This window comes from Oncorhynchus clarkii, chromosome 8 (assembly GCF_045791955.1).
Source record: "Oncorhynchus clarkii lewisi isolate Uvic-CL-2024 chromosome 8, UVic_Ocla_1.0, whole genome shotgun sequence".
NCBI lineage: Eukaryota > Metazoa > Chordata > Actinopteri > Salmoniformes > Salmonidae > Oncorhynchus > Oncorhynchus clarkii.
Genome location: NC_092154.1, coordinates 20,533,915 through 20,547,170, shown reverse-complemented (window position 1 = coordinate 20,547,170; position 13,256 = coordinate 20,533,915). Strand labels below are relative to the sequence as shown.

At 46.9% G+C, this 13,256-nt stretch overlaps 1 pseudogene; it reads right to left on the bottom strand.

Annotated features, from left to right (window-relative positions):
* Positions 1–13,256, bottom strand: part of LOC139415411 (laminin subunit alpha-2-like) — a 152,841-nt pseudogene that overhangs the window by 96,233 nt on the left and 43,352 nt on the right.

The following is a 13,256-nucleotide window of genomic DNA, read 5'->3' as shown; positions in this document are numbered from 1 at the left end:
ATCATTGTGTGGTGGTACTCTGGTCGGTGTTACCTCAATCTCCAGAACTCTAACTCAACAGTGATACAAACTCTATTGGGAGAGGGAAGGACATAGTAAATCGCAACAAGCCTCCCCACATATATAAACCAAACATAAAGCCCAAAACTGTCAGTCATCCTTTGCCATGTTATACAGAATGAGACTCATGAGCAGTCATAGACGTTGGTAGGAACTGGAACGAAATTCAACAATTTCTCTTTTTCATTAGAAATGAGTCACTTTTAATGCATGTCACAATGGTGATAATTCATGGGATGAAACATGGCACCACGGATATACAGGAGTAATTGTGTTGGGCTTTGAGCGCCACGCTAGCATGAGATAATTCTCTGCTTCAGTGTCTGATCCTTTAACTGAAATCCTGCTCGACTGCCACACATACACACACACACACGTTAGTTCGCTACTGTGGACCCCTAGATAAAGCTCATAATGACGTGCCTTTTGACATTAGGGAGAGCAGAGTAAACCCTGCTGCCCGAAGACTTTTGTTAGAGAAAAATACATTATTACACAGTTCATGGATCGAAGCATTGTTTTCCTCCAGAATGCACTGCTGGGGAATAGAATGTGTTAGAGACAATGGGATGGGAAGACATGCAAAGCCTATGAGGAGAAAAGATAAGAAACTAATATACAAACAATATACAAAAAGCCCTTGCATAAACTCCATAAATAAATAGTACAACTTCAGAGTACAAAAGTACATCATCTGTCAAAAGACACAATGAATGCAACAGAAGACCACAACAGCTGTGTTATACTTCAGTACAGCAGAGCACAGATCATCCTTGTATAATGACAATGTAAGACCGCACAATACAGTTGTGTGTGTGCGCGTTTGAGTGTATGTGAGAGAGAAAGAAGGCTGTTGTGTGCGGACCTTGCTGCTCAGGTACCCTCCAGGCTTCAGTAGTAGACAGCAGGAAGGTGTCTCCTGGCCTCCTGGTTATTATTGCTGAGTGTCTGGGGCCAGTCTCTGTCTCTGCTTGGGGTGGGCCACACCTTCCGCTCCCCATCCGCCTCTGTCAGGGACCAGCCAGCCATGGATGTCTCCTGGACAGAATCACACCAGATACGATTGAAATATTAATCAATGCACACAGAGAGCTTGTGACTGGTTATGACATATGTTATGTCCTTGTTATGACAGTGTCATGTAGCCCTTACTCTATTTATTTAACCTTTATTTAACCAGGAAAAGCCCATTAAGACACAGAGTCTCTTTTGCACAGGAGAGCTGGCCAAGAAGGCAGCAGCATATAATGGAGGATGACGTGTAGCATAGTATCCCTCATAAGGTTACGGAATTGTCCCTTCAAATATTGAAACATTCTGCTTCTAGTTTTACAATGCAGTAGGACTGCATTGTCTATAGATTGCCATCAACTGTTCTTAAAACAATGACAATCTCAAAACACTAATTTGCCATTTTTTCCCTTCCAATGAACACAGAGATGACTCTTCCTGGGTCGAAATAAATATAGAAAAATAAATTCCACAGTCAGATTTTGGTTGAGATATTTTTATGTGATTTATATTCTATGTGCGAGGCAGAGGGAAATACATCATGGTTTGACACCCCTCGTGTTCCCTCTTCCTTAAATCACCATGAATACTCCTGTCTGGCAGCCTGCGATTTATACAAGACATTTCCCCTTGCCAGCCTATGATCATGTTATTTTTTTCCCCATGTTTTTTATCTTCCCTCTCATGTTTTTTCTAGATCTGCCAAGTGAATATCCTAAACCGTAGAATAAAGTACATTTTCTGCCTTGTTGCCTTGTTTTCTAGATTAACCTTGTAAATATTTTAGAAAGTGGAATATGTGATCCTGACGATTATCTGTGTGTGTGTGTGTGTGTGTGTGTGTGTGTGTGTGTGTGTGTGTGTGTGTGTGTGTGTGTGTGCGTGCGTGCGTGCGTGCGTGCGTGCGTGCGTGCGTGCGTGCGTGCGTGTGTGTGTGTGCGTGTGTATGTATGTATAGCAGGCTGAAATAGCAATTGGCCTGAGAGGCCTGTCATTAGGATGGAGAGGTACAGGTTCATTAGAGGACAAAGAGGTACAGGTTCGTTAGGATAAAGAGGTACAGGTTCACTAGGATGGATATGTTCAGGTTCATTAGGATGGAGAGGTACAGATTCACTAGGATGGAGAGGTACAGATTCACTAGGATGGAGAGGTACAGGTTCATTAGGATAAAGAGGTACAGGTTCATTAGGATAAAGAGGTACAGGTTCCTTAGGATAAAGATGTAGTGGTTCATTGGGATGGAGAGGTACAGGTGTATTAGGATTAATAGGTACAGGTTCATTAGGACAAAGAGGTACAGGTTCATTAGAGGACAAAGAGGTGCAGGTTCATTAGGATGGAGAGGTACAAGTTCATTAGGATTAATATGTACAGATTCATTAGGATGGAGAGGTACAGGTTCATTAGGATAAAGAGGTACAGGTTCATTAGGATGAAGAGGTACAGGTTCATTAGGATATAGAGGTACAGGTTCACTAGGATAAATAGGTACAGATTCATTAGGATAAAGAGGTACAGGTTCATTGGGATAAAGAGGTACAGGTTCATTAGGATAAAGATGTAGTGGTTCATTAGGATGGAGAGGTACAGGTGTATTAGGATAAAAAGGTACAGGTTCATTAGAGGACAAATAGGTACAGGTTCATTAGGATAAAGAGGTACAGATTCACTAGGATGGAGAGGTACAGATTCACTAGGATGGAGAGCTACAGATTAATTAGGATAATGAGGTACAGGTTCATTAGGATAAAGAGGTACAGGTTCATTATGATAAAGAGGTATAGGTTCATACGGATAGAGTGGTACAGAGTCACTAGGATGGAGAGGTACAGATTCACTAGGATAGAGAGGTACATATTCATTAGGATGGAGAGGTACAGATTCATTAGGATGGAGAGGTACAGGTTCATTAGGATAAAGATGTACTGGTTCATTAGGATAAAGAGGTACAGGTTCATTAGGATAAAGATGTACAGGTTCATTAAGATAAAGAGGTACAGTTTCATTAGGATGGAGAGGTACAGGTTCATAAGGATAAAGAGGTACAGGTTCATTAGGATAAAGAGGTACAGGTTCATTAGGATAAAGAGGTACAGGTTCATTAGGATAAAGAGGTACAGGTTCATTGAGGGCCCAGTCTGATTCACTGATTATGATGATGGCTGATTCCTTTGTGTCATTACAGGTTGAAGATGGTCTTCTCCACAAACAGATTACATTTACACCCTTATACACACCTCCCCCACCCCACATCTACACACAGTGATTAAAGCAAATGGTGGATTGAAGGGTGAACTCAAGGTCAGGTTAATTGCAGAGACAGATGCCTAGATGACAGATGTCTGTCACATGCAGTATTACACAGTAAATCAGGCCCTGTAATCCAGTGACAGGCCTGTCTTTACTGCCCTCCCCCATTTTTGTACAATTTAGTAATTTAGCAGACACTCTTGTCCAGAGAGACTTACAGGAGCAACTAGGGTTAAATGCCTTGCTCAAGGGCACATCAACATATTTTGTTCACCTTGTCGGCTCAAGATTCAAACCGGAGACATTTAGATTACTGTCCCAACACTCTAACTTCTAGGCTACATGTCGCCCCCTTGCTTGTCTACACCCAACCACCCCCCAGCATCCCCTGTTTATCCAAATCAGCCTCTGCAGATCATCAACCTCTGACCCTCGCCCACCTAATCCTGTCAACGTGTCAGAGTGTGTTGTGCAGTATAAATCAGCCTGTATTTATGGATGTGTGTGTGTGTGTGTGTGGGGCTATGCCTTGTTCCTCCACCTGCACTCCATCTTGTCATCTGCCCAGCCCTCAGCACCCTGATTTAATAAGGCCGGCTAGGAGAGACTTAACTCGGCAGGCAGCGCAACACCAGGCAGGAGGCACTGATGAGTTGTGTTAGTGGGGGGAAATGAGAGAGTGAGGCCTGGCGTTGTCTTTTACATTACTGTAGGTCCAGTGGGAGTCGGAGCAGTTGCTAGCTATGCCGGAACAGTAGCACTTCTCGCAGCCGCGGAGACGCTCACCCAGGAGATGGTGGAAACCCAGCATGCAGTGGTCACAGTTTTCCCCCGCCACGTTTTCCTGGAAGATGCACGCACACACACACACACACACACACACACACACACACACACACACACACACACACACACACACACACACACACACACACACACACACACACACACACACACACACACACACACACACACACACACACACACACACACACACACACAGCATCTGGATGAGGAGGATGTGCTATACTGGCACTCACACACTGTGACAGCCCACACACCCCTGGGACAGACGTTCCCTCTCTCCCAATATCACATAGTAGATAATAATAATAATAACTAATGTGAAAACATTGAACTGATGCCGTTAACATTTTATAAAGTATGACTAACACACATTGAGAGAAACTCTGCTAACAAACATAACAACTGGTGGTGATTGTTGTTTTCTGGTTGAATCTTAGATTATTAATCATTGGATGCACTGACAGATAAACACTTGGCAAAATCAACACTTTTAAATGCCATCATCCCTTAGCTTCTGTCAACAAATCGCAACGGACATTCATTTTGCATGCCAACACAGCCAAAGCCAGGTTTCTGTAGCTTTGAGTGGCTAGATAAAGTATCTCACCTGGGGAAAAGAAAGAGGACATGAAAGCATTACCCATTACAGGACCAATTCAAATCCCCTATGGATTGCATTTTTTCTTACCATGTTTGTGTATTGTAAATAGTGTCTTCATGTGTCATAGTCAGTCTTTTATTGCAGTGGTTCCCAAACTGTGGGGCCGCGAGTGTCACGCCCTGACCTTAGATATCTCTGTTTTCTATATATTTTGGTTAGGTCAGGGTGTGACTAGGGTGGGTACTCTAGGGTTTTTTGTATGTCTAGGGTTTTTGTATGTCTATGTTGGCCTGATATGGTTCCCAATCAGAGACAGCTGTTTATCGTTGTCTCTGATTGGGGATCATATTTAGGCAGCCCTTTTTTCCACTTTCTGGTGTGGGATCTTGTCTACAGTTAGGTGCCTGTGTGCACACCGTTACGAGGAATTATACCAACGAAGTAGGCCACAGAAACCCCCTCCCCCAAAACAATTGGGGGGCACATGGAGCAGTCGGCGGAGCCGAGGAGTAAACCAGAGCCAGTCTGGGAGAAGAAGGAGGATTCGGAGGAGAGAGAAATGGGGGAGTTGTTGAGTTGGTGGTGGACGCACGGATTTGGAATAAAGGAACGTGTTGTCAGTTTGGTGCCACCTGAGTCAGCTCTCCGTACTCGTCCTGAAACGTGTGTTAAAGTTCCGGAACAATTGATGCCGGCTATACACACCAGGTCTCCAGTGTACCTTCAAAACCCAGTGCGTCCTGTGCCAGTTCCTCGCACTCTCCCTCAAGTGCGTGTCCCCAGTCAGGTCCGTCCTGTTCCTCTTCCCCGCACTCGCCCTGAGGTGCGTGTCATCAGCCCGGTGCCACCTGTACCGGTCTCACGCACCAGGCCGCCAGTGCGCCTCCACAGTCCAGTACGTCCTGTTCCTTCTCTTCGCACTCACCCTGTGGTGCGTGTCCCCAGCCCGGTACCGGTCCCACTCATTAGGCATCCAGTGTGCCTCAACAGTCCAGTACATCCTGTGCCTCCTCTCCGCACTCGCCCTGAGGTGCGTGTCATCAGCCTGGTGCCACCTGTACCAGTCTCACGCACCAGGCCTCCAGTGCGCCTCCACAGTCCAGTACGTCCTGTTCCTGTTCTTTGCACTCGCCCTGAGGTGCGTGTCCCCAGCCCGGTACCGGTCCCATTCATTAAGCATCCAGTGCGCCTCAACAGTCCAGTAAGTCCTGTGCATTCTCTCCTCACTCGCCCTGAGGTGCGTGTCATCAGCCCAGTGCCACCTGTACCGGTCCCACGCATCAGGTCTCCAGTGTGCCTACACAGTCCAGTACGTCCTATGCCTCCTCTCCGCACTCGCCCTGAGGTGCGTGTCATCAGCCTGGTGCCACCTGTACCGGTCCCACGCACCAGGCCTCCAGTGCACCTTCATAGTCCAGTACGTCCTGTGCCTCCTCTCCGCACTCGCCCTGAGGTGCGTGTCATCAGCCCGGTGCCACCTGTACCGGTCCCACGCACCAGGCCTCCAGTGCACCTCCACAGTTCAGTACGTCCTGTGCCTCCTCTCCGCACTTGCCCTGAGGTGCGTGTCACCAGCCCGGTACCACCAGTTCCGGCACCACGCATCAGGCCTACAGTGCACCTCCTCAGTCCAGAGCTTCCAACGACGGTCCACAGTCCGGAACCTCCAACGACGGTCCCCGGTCCGGAGGCTCCAGCGACGGTCCCCGGTCCAGGGTCTCCAGCGAAGGTCCCCGGTCCGGGGTCTCTAGCGACGGTCTCCGGTTCGGGGTCTCTAGCGACAGTCTCCGGTCCGGGGTCTCCAGCGACGGTCCGGGTTCTCCAGCGACGGTCCGGGTTCTCCAGCGACGGTCCGGGGTCTCCAGCGACGGTCCGGGGTCTCCAGCGGCGGTCCCCAGTCTGAGGTCTCCAGCGACGGTCCCCAGTCTGGGGTCTCCAGCGACGGTCCCCAGTCTGGGGTCTCCAGCGACGGTCCCCAGTCCGGGGCCTCCGGCGAGGATCCACGGTCCGGTTCCACAGAAGCGGAGCGATCAGCGTAATGAGGGGGGGCTGCGTCCAGAACCAGAGCCGCCACCGAGGGTAGATGCCCACCCGGTCCTAACCAGAAACCGTGAATAGATGGCAGCATTCGCGCAAAACTGAAAGCGCAAAACTGAAAGCGCGAACCATCGCATTTAACCATGGCAAGGTGACTTGGAATATGGCCGAATACAAACAGTGTAGTTATTCCATCAGTAAGGCAATCAAACACGGCAAAAGGTAAGTATATAGACAAAGTGGAGTCGCAATTTATCGGCTCAGCCACGAGACGTATGTGGCAGGGTCTACAGACAATCACAGACTACAAAGGGAAAACCAGCCACTTTGCGGACACCGACGTCTTGCTTCCGGACAAGCTAAACACCTTCTTCGCTTTGAGGATAACACAGTGCCACTGATGCTGGCCGCTACCAAGGACTATGGGCTCTCTTTCTCTGTGGCCGGCTTGAGTAAGACATTTAAGCGTGTTAACCCTCACAAGGCTGCCAGCCCAGAGAGCAACCTAGTTGTGTCCTTAGAGCATGCGCAGACCAGCTGGCTGGAGTGTATACAGACATATTCAATCTCTCCCTATCCCATGTCTGTTGTCCCCACATGCTTCAAGATTGTTCCTGTACCCAAGAAAGCAAAGATAACTGAACTAAATGACTATCGCCCCATAGCACTCACTTCTGTCATCATGAAGTGCTTTGAGAGACTAGTCAAGGATCATATCACCTCTACCTTACCTGACACCCTAGACACACTTCAATTTGCTTACCGCCCCAACAGATCCACAGACAAAGCAATCGCCATCGCACTGCACACTGCCCTATCCCACCTGGACAAGAGCAATACCTATATAAGAATGCTGTTCATTGACTATAGCTCAGCATTCACGACCATAGTACCCCCCAAGCTCATCATTAAGCTCCAGGCCCTGGGTCTGTACCCCGCCCTGTGCAACTGGGTCCTGGACTTCCTTACAGCTGCCCCATGGTGCTGAAGTTAGAAAAAAACACCACTTCGCTGATCCTCAACACTGGGGCCCCACAAGGATGTGTGCTCAGCCCCCTCCTGTACTCCCTGTTCACCCATGACAGCGTGGCCACGCACACCTCCAACTCAATCATCAAGTTTGCAGATGACACAACAGTAGTAGGCCTGATTACCAACAATGACTAGACAGCCTACAGGAGGTGAGGGCCCTGGGAGTGTGGTGCCAGGAAAATAACCTCTCACCCAACATCAACAAAACAAAAGGAGCTGATCGTGGACTTCAGGAAACAGCAGAGGGAGCACCCCCCTATCCACATTGACGGACCGCAGTGGAGAAGGTGGAAAGCTTCAAGTTTGGCGTACACATCACTGACAAACTGAAATGGTCCACCCACACAGACAGTGTGGTGAAGAAGGCACAACAGAGCCTCTTCAACCTCAAGAAGCTGATGAAATTTGACTTGACACCTAAAACCCTCACAAAATTTTACAGATGCACAATTGAGAGCATCCTGTCACCGCCAGGCACGGCAACTGCACCGCCCGCAACCGCAGGGATCTCCAGAGGGTGGTGCGGACTGCCCAACACATCATCGGAAGCAAACTATCTGCACCTACAGCACCCAATGTCACAGGAATGCCAAAAAGATCACCAAGGAAAACAACCACCCAAGCCACTGCCTGTTCACCCCGCTATCATCAAGAAGCCGAGGTCAGTACAGGTGCATCTAAGCTGGGAATGAGAGACTGAAAAACAGCTTCTGTCTCAAGGCCATCAGACTGTTAAATAGCCATCACTGGCACATTAGAGGCTGCTGCCCTATACATAGACTTGAAATCACTGGCACTTTAATAATTGGAACACTAGTCACTTTAATACGGTTTACATATTTTGCATTACTCATCTCATACTGTATACTGTATTCTGTCCTATTCTACTGTATCTTAGTCTATGCCGCTCTTGAAATATAATTTCAAGAGCGGAGCATCACTGAGGACAGTGGAGAATGACCATCTACCTCCCTGTATGATTTGTCCTCTTCGAATTGACCTATTTTCCTTTTTACCTATTTTCCTGCTTTGGGGTTTGTGTTATTGAAGAGTAATATAAATTGCTAATCAATCAGTTCTTTATTCTCCAGGCAACCTTGCAATGAGTGACATGTATCCATCGTGATTTTCCCTGGACTTTTACTGCTGACCTTGTTATAAGCAAACATGATAAGGACCTTCCCATTTTGTCCCTAATGTGACTCTATAAACCCATCAGCTCTAAAGTAGTGATTGTATCTTCCATGTCACGTTCGTCGTAATGATGAGACCAAGGCGCAGCGTGAACCACCCTAGTCACACCCTGACCTAACCAAAATATATAGAAAGCAGAGATATCTAAGGTCAGGGCGTGACAGTACTCCCCCCCCTAAAGGTGCGGACTCCCGGCCACAAACCTTAACCTATAAGGGAGGGCATCTACCCTTGGTGGCAGCTCCGATTCTGGACGCAGTCCCCGCTCCCTGCACTGATCCCTCCGCTTCTGTGGAACCGGACCGTGGATCGTTGTCGGAGGAACCGGACCGTGGATCATCGCCGGAGGATCAGAACTGGGAACCACCTCTGGAGGATCTGGACTGCAGCTCGTCGCTGAAGACTCTGGACTGCAGCTCATCGCTGGAGGCCCCGGACTGGGGACCGTTGCTGGAGGCCCCGGACTGGGGACCGTTGTTGGAGGCCCCGGACTGGGGATCGTCGCTGGAGACCCCGGATTGGGGACCGTCGCTGGAGACCCCGGACTGGGGACCGTCGCTGGAGACCAGGAGCGCTGAGCCGGCACAACCCGTCCTGGCTGGATGCCCACTCTAGCGTGGCAAAATATTTTGGGGCTGCCTCTCGTGCTTGCCTCGTTGGTAATACTCCTCATAACATCGCCATTCCGCTTTCGCTGCCTCAATCTCCTCCCTCAGATGGCGATACTCCCTAGCCTGTGTCCAGGGTCCTTTACCATCCAGAATCTCCTCCCAAGTCCACTCCTCCTGTACACGCTGCTTGGTCATTTTGTTGTGGGATCTTTTGTCATGTTCGTCGTAATGATGAGACCAAGGCGCAGCGTGAATAGAGTTCCACATTTTTTTAAAATAAATCGAAACTCACTGAAACAACAAACAACCAAACGAAACGTGAAGCTACTGGTGTGCACACAGGCACCTAACTGTAGACAAGATCCCACACCAGAAAGTGGGAAAAAGGGCTACCTAAATATGATCCCCAATCAGAGACAAAGATAAACAGCTGTCTCTGATTGGGAACCATATCAGGCCAACATCGACATACAAAACCCCTAGACATACAAACCCCTAGACATACAAAAAACCCTAGACATACAAAAAAAACCTAGACATAGAAACAACCCTAGACATACAAAAAACCCTAGACATACAAAAAACCCTAGACATACAAAAACCTAGAGTACCGACCCTAGTCACACCCTTACCTAAACAAAATATATAGAAAACAGAGATACAGTATCTAAGGTCAGGGCGTGACATTCCATGTAAGGAACCCACTGTGTCTAACCACCTCTGCTCTAAATCTTTCTTCAAATTCAACAAATGGTTATTTTGGTTTTTGAACACATTTGGTTATCTCTCCCCAGTTGGTGGTTGCATTGGTCAGACCCTTAAGGAAAACATGTCTGGCTCTCCATCCATCGGCCACGTCTTTCTCTTCACCACCCACAGCTCTAGAAACCTTTTCTTCAAGTGCACCGTGTTCACTGATGTTCAAAACAAGTCTAATAACTGTAACACTTCAAATGGTCCATTTTCATACCCCCTTCTCTGGAATGTTTCAAAGTGTTCGACCATTCATCCACCTGTTTTGGAGATGCTGATTTATGTGTGATTACGGTCACAGGTTTGTCTTTACCACCTTTTATAGCCTGTGTTCTGATTGGCCTAAGACATCGTTCATCACAGCAGTCAGTATCTATTGACTCAAAGCCAGCCAGTGCTATCCAGATGCTTGAAACCCAATCATCCTTGCGCAACTCAGCCTGAGGGTAAGGGTCCTCCACATGTTGGAGTAAAGTTTGGTTGTACGACCCCTGCCTGTAATTGTTGAATCTCTTCTTTCAACGTTTTGATTTGTACACCAAGAGCTTTCAAACCTTCTTTATCTCTCTGCAATGTCCTGTCATGATTCTCCAGAAGGAATTTCTCATTCAGTTTTCTTACTTCGGCTAATACAGTTAAAGACCATTGTGTCTTTGTCAAGGAATTAGACATTACTGTATTTTTTCAGTTTTTTTCTTTATTATCTCTTGCCTACATTTCTCTACTTTGAAATTGTTCATCATAACAGTAGACAGTGAATTTAAAATATTTTTCATGCTCACATCCGGAGGAGCTGTCCCGCCTTTTTCCAGAGTGGTTTTATCACTTAAGAATGGCATTATATTAACTTCAAAAGTTGTATAATATGTATCTCTATGATTATATACAGTTGAAGTCAGAAGTTTACATACACTTAGGTTGGAGTCATTAAAACTCATCAGGCCGAACAGAGATGAGCAAGGCAAAATTAGCTTTGCAAAATTGCTACCTCGACACTTCTTGTGTCAGATTTCAATCGTTAACTAAACATGGGCAGGTATGATTTATGGATGCTTTATGCCCTCAGTGAGACTCTCTCCGTCTGCATACATACCACTCAGATACAGTATTTGGGTAAATTCCACATGTTTATTACAGTTGAAGTCAGAAGTTTACATACACTTACGTTGGAGTCATCAAAACTTGTTTTTCAACCACTCCACACATTTCTTGTTAACAAACTATAGTTTTGGCAAGTCGGTTAGGACATCTACTTTGTGCATGACACAAGTCATTTTTCCAACAACTGTTTACAGACAGATTATTTCACTTATAATTCAATGTATCACAATTCCAGTGGGTCAGAAGTTTACATACACTAAGTTGACTGTGCCTTTAAACAGCTTGGAGCTTCTGATTGGCTAATTGACACAATTTGAGTCAATTGGAGGTGTACCTGTGGATGTATTTCAAGGCCTACCTTCAAACTCTGTGCCTCTTTGCTTGACATCATGGGAACTCGAAAGAATTCAGCCAAGGCCTCAGAAAAAAACTTGTAGACCTCCACAAGTCTGGAACAATTTCCAAACGCCTAAAGGTACCAAGTTCATCTATACAAACAATAGTACACAAGTATAAACACCATGGGACCACGCAGCCGTCATATAGCTCAGGAAGGAGGCGCCTTCTGTCTTCTAGAGATTAACGTACTTTGGTGCGAAAAGTGTAAATCAATCCCAGCACAAGAGCAAAGACGAAACAGGTACAAAAGTATCTATATCCACAGTAAAACAAGTCTTATATTGACATAACCTGAAAGGCCGCTCAGCAAGGAAGAAGCCACTGCTCCAAAACCGCCATAAAAAGCCAGACTATGGTTTGCAACTGCACATGGGGACAAAGATCATACTTTTTGGAGAAATGTCCTCTGGTCTGATGAAACAAAACTGTTTGGCCATAATGGCCATCGTTATGTTTGGAGGAAAAAGAGGGAGGCTTGCAAGCCGAAGAACTGTCACGACTCCCACCGAAGGTGGCTCCTCTTCCTGTTCAGGCGGAGCTCGGCGGTCGTCGTCACCGGTCTACTAGCTGCTACCGATCCCCTTTTCCTTTTCTGTTGGTTTTGTCTTATTGGTTACACCTGTTTCTTGTTTGGGTTTTGGTTTTTGTTAGGGCTGTTTCAGACGGTCATGCCTGCCTGCTTTTGTGCGGGCTTGTTTCTATGTTCGTTTTATGGATGTTTGGGTCCTGTTTTGGGGCCGGTCATTGTATGCCTGTGTTTTGGCGTGACCTTTTCTGTCACCGGAATAAATACGGTTGTCCTAAACCCTCTGCTCTCTGCGCCTGACTCCGCACCCACTACTCCTAGACTGTGAAGAACAGGGGTGGCAGCATCATGTTGTGGGGGTGCTTTGCTGCAGGAGGGACTGGTGCACTTCACAAAATAGATGGCATCATGATGCAGGAAAATTATGTGGATATATTGAAGCAACATCTCAAGACATCAGTCAGGAAGTTAAAGCCTGATCGCAAATGGGTCTTCCAAATAGACAATGACCCCAAGCATACTTCCAAAGTTGTGGCAAAATGGCTTAAGGACAACAAAGGCAAGGTATTGGAGTGGCCATCACAAAGCCCTGACCTCAATCCTATAGAACATTTGTGGGATGAACTGAAAACAGCGTGTGCGAGCAAGGAGGCCTACAAACCTGACTCAGTTACACCAGCTCTGTCAGGAGGATTGGGACAACATTCACCCAACTTATTGTGGGAAGCTTGTGGAAGGCTACCTGAAACGTTTGACCCAAGTTAAACAATTTAAAGGCAATGCTACCAAATACTAATTGAGTGTATGTACACTTCTGACCTACTAGGAATGTGATGAAAGAAATAAAAGCTGAAATAAATCATTCTCTCTA